At 38.4% G+C, this 9,381-nt stretch overlaps 1 pseudogene across 1 annotated transcript; it reads right to left on the bottom strand.

Annotated features, from left to right (window-relative positions):
- Positions 1-3,203: 3,203 nt before the first annotated feature.
- Positions 3,204-8,804, bottom strand: LOC147512334 (uncharacterized; annotated as a pseudogene). Its single transcript, XR_015216076.1, has 3 exons — positions 8,739-8,804; positions 6,137-7,429; positions 3,204-4,457 (listed from the first exon to the last, which is right to left on the bottom strand). The product of XR_015216076.1 is annotated as an uncharacterized LOC147512334 (transcript).
- Between the last annotated feature and the right edge of the window lie 577 nt (positions 8,805-9,381).

Here is a 9,381-nt window from a genome sequence, read left to right as displayed (position 1 = left end):
GTCATAATCCAGAGTTGTCCTCAGCTTGAGTTGCTTTTGTGCAAATTTCGACCCGCATATATAATATATTACAAAAGTTGTTGAGAGAATGAGAGATCATCGACAGCACCAAGATGGTTACCATTGACACTGCACCTTATATGCTCCCAATAAGGGCATCCCATTTAAGCCATAGTTCGTGATTCCGAACGAAACTCCGGAATTCCGCTCGGAATTTCGGTTTTTCAAAAAATCGAAATTTTAAATATAGTGTCGAAATAATCGAAATTCGAAAGAATTGAAATCTAATTCTATCTAAAATTCTGGATTTGGGTTTTGGATTTCCCGAATTAAAGAATTCGAAATCCGATCTATGATTTAAGCTAAACATATAAAGTCGAAAAGTCGGTGAATGTAAAGTGGTTTTTGTCCGCCGTGTAGATCCCCGTCTAAAACCATAGAATCCCATATATAGCTTGGATTTTTTTTCCAATAAAGAAGAGGTACGGAAGAGCAGTACGGTGAATCCATTATATATGTAGTGGCCGGTGTAGGACATTTCTTGAGTAGGTTACAAACCGATTGAAAAGAGGAGACTCAGAATGGGAATAAGTGACTCCATATATACTTGAGTCGTGATCGAGCAATGAAGAAAGAAGAGTAAATTGTTTCCTCCTCACTCCTAAACATAGCACATCTATTCTAAATCAAACATGTCATGGAAACCAAATTCTTCATCACATGATTCATTGTTCTTGGCTTTTCAAAATCCTTTTATGTCTCCAAATAAAGGGTAAAAATATAATGATATAGTTTGTTTGAAGCAAGGAACAAAATATCGCCGATATATCCGATATATATCGATATATATTATTTTTTTGGTACACCGATATCGATATATCCGATATATATCTACTGAATATTGAATTTTTTTTTTCTCGATATATATTGGAATTTCGATATAAAATTTTATATCGCCAATATAACTGATATATACGATATTTATGATATATATCATTTGACCATTTTTTAATATAAATATCCAATATTTCTGATATTTTACGATATATTTTTACCGATATTTCTGATATTTTAGATAGTTTGGACTAGTCACAAAAAAAATATATATATCCGATATATATCGGTTTTTGGGTACATCGAAATATTCACCGAATTCGATATTTTGGGCCTTGGTTTGAAACAATGGGCTATAAGGTTGATTAGGATATTTGAACACCTGAACCTAAGGGTGGAATTCAAGCTAAACAAGCCGAGCTTTACCATGCTCAAGGTCGGCTCGCTAATTACACGAGCTTTAAATTGAGTTCGAGCTTGGCTCATATAGTAAACGAGCGAGCTCGAGCCGAGATTAAACGAGCCAAGCCCAAGCCGAGCCCGAGTCGCTCGGTTATTTTACACTATAAATATACTATTTGAGCTAAACGAGCCGAGCTTCATCAAACTCATTTGTTACACGAGCTTTAATTTGAGCTCGAGCTCGGCTCATATAGTTAAACGAGCGAGTTCGAGCCGAGCTTAAACGAGCCAAGCCAAGCCGAGCTCCGAGCCCTTGGCTCAAATTCCACCCTTACCTGAACCAGTTTGGGAGGGCAACTGATGAAATTCTCCGTGTATTTTCTTATCTTGGGTGATCAGAAGAAGTGAAAACAACCAAAACTCTTCCACGAGCTGCTTTTGGAGGTAACCATCAAGCAAAGCCATGGCAATCGTGCATGAAAGCTAATTTGTTGTGGAAGACAGAAATAAGTTCGATCATACTAGGCACCTAAATGTTGGAATTCTCTTTTTGATATTTCAAATTACTTATGTGAGCTTGGTTGAGAAGAAGAACAAGTGTGTTATTTCTCTCCTTGTATTTTGTGTGATGCCCAACAACAAAATCGTCAGTACTTACTTTACTTTCGTCAACTTCAAAAGTTCCGGCACCTCATTTTGATATCTGATGACAAACCTCTCCAAGAACGCATTTTCAACTAGTTTTAATGCTCCACCCATGCTATTCTTGCTTATCAAGCCCTTGAGTTTGAAGAACAAAGCTTCTAGGAACAATTCTCTTTTCCATGCTTAGTAATCAAACAACTGCATTTTTGGAAATGTCGTCACGGCTCCAATTAAGGCTATTCTTGAAAAAATCCAGTGTTGAAGTGATATTCTTAACTTAAATGGCCATAACAAAGGGCTGCTTCTTGAACAAGGAGAGAACCTCATGCCAAAACTCCTATAAACCTCCAATTTCAAGTCCCATATAAGCTTCTTTATCCCAACAAGCACATGTAACCCACTAACGAACACCCTACTTGAAGGACTAAAACCCATATTCTTGAGTTGTAATACACTCGCATTAAGCTTGTCCGATTGAAGATATAGAACTCGAGGGTTCTTGATAATAGATTTTGGGATCAAAGATTTGGGCATACCATGATCTTGCAGGAGGGCTATGTTTGGTGCCATTCTGCACTGTATATGAGTGGACCACTTTAAACGTTTAAGAATGACAGTGATGTCATCATCTGTGGGGACAAGGCTTCTAAGGAAATTGATGGAAGGGATGATAGAATTCTCTAAGCTTCCCGTAAAGAGACGCGTATCATTCGAGGATTGGGTCCTGAAATGCCAATGCCAATTGTTAACTTTGTGAAATAATATCTATAAAAATTTAGTCTAATTCAAAACTTATAAATACCCAATCCCTCCCTTATGGAAATATGGAATGGTACGCTTCTCTAAACTTTCTTGAGCTCTTACCCTATTTTCCAAACCAGCTAGCTATTGACATAGATATACTGGATTTGGGCAGACCGCCATCTTTCTCTACCTGCGCCGCAATGAAAATGTTCAATAAATGGCACACGTATGACGTATGCAAGCAATTAATTTAACAATGAGAATTGTGAATTGTCTGTTCGATCTTTAGTTAACTGTGAAGTATGCATTGTACAATTTTTAAAGCTAATTCAACATAAAAATCTTACTCAGGTACAATTTCAAAAGGTACCTCATTTTGGTACTTGATCACAAAGCCCTCCTCACGCGTTCGACTACCTTAAATGCTCGACAAAGGCTTTTCTTGCTTATGAATCCCTTTGACACCAAAATTTTAAGAATAAAGCTTCTGGGAATGATTCTCTTCTGGGAACGCACAACTAATTCCCTACTGAAGTTCTTACTAGAAGAAGTAAAACCCATTTTCTTGAGTTCTAATAGTGTCTAGAAGCCTCGAGAGCTGATTCTCGGGTTACCCGCGTGAGTTTACTGGGAAATTTGAGGTGATGGAATTCTGAGTAGAGAGGAATCTAATGTGTGGTGATTGGTTTTGAAGAGGCAAACAGTCGTGGTGTTGATTCTTGACTTTAGAACAGGTGGTAACTAGATTTCTACAAACAAAACGCTGGAACATAATGCCAGAAAAAGAGTGAAAAGTGGAACTTACAGAATTGAAAAAAGAGTTCCTCAAACCCTGATAGACCAAAAGGGAATACAATCAGCCGAGCGACCTTCAGTTTTCAGGTTCTCTAGTGTGTCCATGTCAAGTGTGTCCGAAAAAGAAGAGCAAAGCAAACAAAACACTCTCCCTACAATTCAAGAGTTGGGTCAAATTAATGTGGCAAAGCTTTATTGTAAAACTAGAGAGCTACAGGATAGGCGCTCCTACTGGCATATCGGAGAAGGCAGTCATGTCCTCATGTTTCAGAATTTAAAGTTCCATGGGTACAAGTCAATGGGAAACCAAGAATTTAGCAAGATTGGATTACTGTACAAGACTCAGTGGCTGATCTCAAGACAAGGACCACTAAGATAGGACAAGCAGAAGCTTTCATCTATGTTTCCTATCCCTCTAGTAGCATCTGCTATGCAATTACTAAATCCCAGTTCTAATAGAACAAAGAGAAATCAAGTCCCAGTTATTACTTTGATTGATAATGTCACCATTAGATATGATAATTCTCTCAAAACAAGGAGCCAAAGTTGGAATGTTTGAATTTGTTTACTCGTTCTAACTGTAATCACATCATACGAGTTTCGTTTATTTGTCACTGCAACTGCACTAGGCTCCTTTCAAATTACAATATTTAGAACCTTACTATCTTGAAACACATTTTGGTGACTATCACAACAAAATCACTGTTCTTAAATCCTTGAGCGAGATCAGTAGCAGCTTGTCTATGCTGCTATCCATCATCCAAATAAAAGAATATCCACTTTCCTGACTTCAGAGTTCAGACACTCGATGCATCTCTTTAAAAAATCAAAGCTTCTTGCTTGCAAAGGCCAAATGTGTCTACAATAACCAGATCACAGTTTTTCTTTTAAAACTTCACATTCACTGATCCACACCTTCCACAGTTCCACTGCATAAGACCAGTGTTATCCAACAAAACAATCTTGAGCGACAACTTTGTTCTTTTTGCATCCTTCCACTTGAGTAGGAAACAGCATTGGCGAGTTTGAACATAGCTCTGCAAATCCACAGTGAAGGAGATTAATGTGGAGTGCCAAGTGGTACTTAATCTTTTAGAGAGTTACTGAGCTCCTTTATTGTAGGAGAAAAGTTCATCACCAACAACATTACTCCAAAAAAAAACAATAATTAGGTAAATTCTCAGATGGCTGTCACTACTCACCAATTCTTCTGGGAATGAAGACTAGGATAAAGTTGAAGTACAAAGCTAGGTAAAAACATATTCAACTGTGAATACCTCGAGGAGTTTTGCATATGTACCATGCGTCAGGAAAATGTACAAATAAAAGGAAAGTTCATTCTTCCTAAAAGATTTCTACTCCTTCAGTTGATAAACGAGAAGATCTCTTTCCGGCAGGTAGGCAGGCATGTATTGGGCATGTGAGTTCAACTTCAGGGCCTCAATCTTAGAGGATTTAATTAGAGAAGTTGAAGCCAAAGAAAAGGACTGAAAAGTCCAATGCACTAAAAGGTGTTCTAATCATAGGCCAATTAGCCAAGTTTACTCAACCTTAGCTATAAAAGCATAAATTGGAGTTCAAATAAACAGGAGGCATCTCAAGTCATTGCAACGTTTGCACGAACGATCTGTGTTCATCAGAGCCTTCTTGTATAATAGTGAAGCTTCATAATTGTGTTATAAAGTAACACAAAAGCATCAAAGTGCTTGGATAACCAGCCCTGAGAAGTCGACTTTGAATAACTCCACGGTTATGTACAATGGGAGTTTGTAGATCTATCGACAATACAATAGCTATTTCTGTTATGAACTTATGATAATGCTTCAAATAAATGTAGTATGTGCTCAAGATGATTGAGCTTTAAGAGTTATAACTGATGGATGAAACATAGAGAAAGAACATACAAGCTGTCAGAAAAAAGCAAAATCAAAGATTTAGTACTGCAGATTAACTTAACATTTTCTTCCAATACCATTTACTCCATATTTAAAAACCAAACCAAATACTTGAAAATGAGTTGAAAAATACCTATGACAAGTCGATCTAAGTACTCTCCACCGTGAATGTTCAAAAATTGCAGTTTGAGATATAATGGAATTGCAAGCTTAGATAACCAAGTATGTTGAACAGAGAAGTATTGATCTTTCACTAAGCGTAGAGTACGTACTCTAGTATTTTTCAATCCCAGGTCCATCTTTCGACCAAACTACAAATTCTTTACTTGTTTACTTTGGTGCAACTTCAAGAGTTCGGTTACCTCATTCTTATATTTGATCACAAACCTCTCCAAGAACACTTTCAACTACAATTAATGCTTTACCCAAGCTAATCTTGCTTATCCAGCCCTTTGACATAAGAGTTTGAAGAACATAGCATCTGCTATGATTCTCTTTTCCACAGTGTTAATACAGTTGTGTTCTTGGAAATATCACTGCAGCTCCAGTTCAGGGCATTCAACTATTTATGAAGAAATCCATTTCTGAATTGATCTTCTTCATTGAAGCACCATGATCGTCAGAATCAGTTCATTGGATTTGTGATTTGAGAGACAAAACTGAAAATGAGCGAAATCACGAGAAACTACTACATATACACACAAGCTGACAGACACAGCACAGAATGGTAAACTTCTACAAGTTATTTATAGTTCAGAAACTCGCTTCTTAGAGTGATGCACATAATGAAACAGAATATTACAAAAATGAGATAATAATACCTCTGACAAGTTAGCAAAGAGCATCCATCCAAGGAAATGGCATTCTAATAGAAACATATCATTGAGCCACGTGTTTATGGAACCAAGCAATTACCGTCAAACTGAAAAAGTGTTGATATTTGATCATCTTCTTTGAAGTAGCAATCTACAATTCCTCAATCTCAGAACCTTCTTTGGAAGAAGTCTTCGAACCTTGAGTACCCAACTCACTGTGGTACTCCTCCAAGAGTGTGGGTTCCTCGTGATGAAACTTGATCACAAACTTTTTCAAGAACACATCTTCTGTTATGTGTAATGCATAGCCAACACGAGTCTTACTTATCAGACCCTTTGAGAGCAGAATTTGAAGAACATAACATCTAGGAATGACTCTCTTTTCCAGGCTGTAACTGATAGGAGTGATAGCACCGGGGTACCTGGAAAAATCATCTGGAGTCCAATTAAGTGTATTCATGAAGAAATCCAGTGCTATATTGATCTTCTTCACTGAAATGGCCATAATGGAGGGATGCTTCTTGAACATTGAAAGAACCTCATCTTCTGAGAAACCAAAACTCCTAAAAGCCTCCAACTTCACGTCCCACAGCGGCTTCTTCATCCCCCATAGCACACTTAATCCGTTAATGAACGCCATACTTGAAGGAGTAAAACCCATTTTCTTAAGTTGTAATACCATCTCACTTAGCTTGTTGGGTCCATATGATAGAGTTTGAGGCTTCTTCATCATCAATTTCAAGATGTTGGATTTGGGCACGCCATGATCTAGCAGGATTGCTATGTTTGTTCCCATACTGCCTTTACTGGGCCACTTTAAACGGTTAAGAATGACAGCGACGTCACTGTTTGTTGCCCCAAAGTTTCTAAGGAAATTGATGGAAGGGACTATATGCTTCTCTAAGCTTGCCACCAAAAATAACGGGTCCTTAGAGAGGAGTTTACCAAGATCGGGTCCTGAAATGCCAATCTTACTGAAATATTCAAGCTTTGGTTTCAAGGTTTTCTCTGGAGAGGCTCGGAGAACTAGAGGGTGGGCAGAGACGAGTTTTGGATGTGGGCATCAGTGAAACCATAGGATTTGAAGAGGGAGACAACTGAGTCAGGTTGGGTGGTGCATTTGTTGAGAACAATTCTTTTGGAAGCTCTGAGAGCTGATTCTGGGGATAAGCCACATGAGTTTGTGAGGTAATCTATTGTCAAATTTGGGTTTGAGATGACGGAGTTTTGAGTGGATAGGAACCTAATGAGTAGTGGTGATTGGTTATGAAGAACCAAAGGTGAAATTGGACTATTGAACTAGGCACAGTTCTGACTCTAGTGATTAGATTTCTAGAAACAAAATGATAAAACATATTTCAGATAAAAGAAAGTATTAATTGGAACTTTCAGATTGGTCAAAATGAGTGGATCAGTGGGATGAAGGCCATCTGAAACGGTGCTAACGAGTAACGAGGGAAGGCCAATTTGAATTTTATAGGTGCTACGACACAAAAACTAAAATCGGCGAAAATCAAATTCTATGGGCCCAAAGTTTAACCACTTGGAGCGGGGGTTGGGTCAATGGGTTAAGTTGCAATATTCTGATTGGCTGCCAGGAGTCCAGGACACTGTTGGTTTGACTTGTATTTGGTTCCCTTGGAGTGGCGACATAAGGGTGGAATTTGGTTTGACTTGTTTATTTGGTTAACCCTTTGAAGTGGTTCAAAATAGCATATTTATGCCGTAAAATGTAAGGATGCAAATGATTTTTGGTAAACAACATTGTAAAGGAACCAAAATGGGGCAAATGTTGGAACAACAAGGAACCAAAATGGGGCGTTAATAGTAAGGCTGAGTCCAATGGTCCAAACCCTGTATCTGCAAAACTGAGAAAAAACGTTGTTTTAAGGATAACGAGTACGAAATTGGATCTGATGGTTTGCAACAAACACTTTACACACTTAGACCAAGTCAAACACTTTAAAATTTAAATAATTTGGTTTTGTTCATTCAGCGCCAATTCAACTCACCGCAGAATACACTTTCTTCATTCAACGCCAATTCAACTCGCGCAGAACACACTTTCTTCATTCAGCGCCAATTTAACTCGCGCAGAACGCATTCTATTCATTCAACGCCAATTCAACTCGCGCAGAACGTACTTTCTTCATTCAATGCCAATTCAACTCGCGCAGAACGCACTCTCTTCATTCAACGCCAATTTAACTCGCGCAGAACACACTCTCTATTCCTCAATATTACTCTATATATAGAGTAAAATTGAGATAGGGAGTCAAATCCGCCTGTTTGGACTCCACTTTTGCAGGAATAGGGAGCCATTTGACTCAGCCTAAGGAAGATCAGAATTTAGAAGAAACAAATGGTTATGAAACTCGGTGGTGCGGTGTTATTGATTTTGTTCGTATACTTGTCACTGGATGATGATTTTAGTGTTGCCCCTTGTAGATGTTAGTGTTTACTGGACAACAACCTGATGATTTGGGTGATAGGGAATGGCTGCACTCTTCTTGGGATAAGAGTTGCCTACGTATCAAGTTTCTTGGGGTAAACTTGAATCAAGCCTTGCGTAGTTCACCTATCTCTATTTATAGATATTTGAGTTGACCTTCCATATTTGCCTTGGACCGTTATGAAGTGTAGATCCACCTTGTGTGCTATCTTGATGATTCATCATTACTCTGTTGTTACAAAGTTAATGTCTCCTTGATTGTGGCGTTGATTAAGCTCCAAGATTGCGCTAGTTGATTTGCTTCCATAAATGGTTGTAACTGATGTTGTGGCCGACCTGAGTGTTGGGTCGTGACTCAGGTCGAACCCATGACTTGAGTGTTGGGTCGTGGGTTCGACCTAATGATATGGGACAAGTTGTGGGAAGACGACCTGGTATGTGGACACGTGCACTGTAGTGTGGAACAGAGGGTACTTACACAACCCCCTTTATTTTTTGTTCGTTCTTTGGACACCTGTTGCGTGGAAAAAGAACGGTTAAAAAGTAAAGCTTGAAAGCACGTGTCTGATAGCTGTTTGTTTTGAAATTAGGTTTTTGGAAAATGTACGGGAACTTTTGGGCTGGATTTGTGGGCCCGAAATTACAGTGATTTGTGGTCGAGTAATGATTTAGGCGTTTGGAAACACGAAACATTTTTCTAGTCTCTCGAGGTTTTGGCAGTTGAAGGGTTTTGACTTGTTAAGGGTTTCTCTTTCTCATTTCTCCATCTAGGAAAAGAAGAAAAAAACAGAGCGAAAGA

The sequence above is a fragment of the Coptis chinensis genome, chromosome 3, assembly GCF_015680905.1.
Source record: "Coptis chinensis isolate HL-2020 chromosome 3, ASM1568090v1, whole genome shotgun sequence".
In the NCBI taxonomy this organism is placed as follows: domain Eukaryota; kingdom Viridiplantae; phylum Streptophyta; class Magnoliopsida; order Ranunculales; family Ranunculaceae; genus Coptis; species Coptis chinensis.
This window is presented reverse-complemented; position numbering and strand designations above follow the sequence as displayed.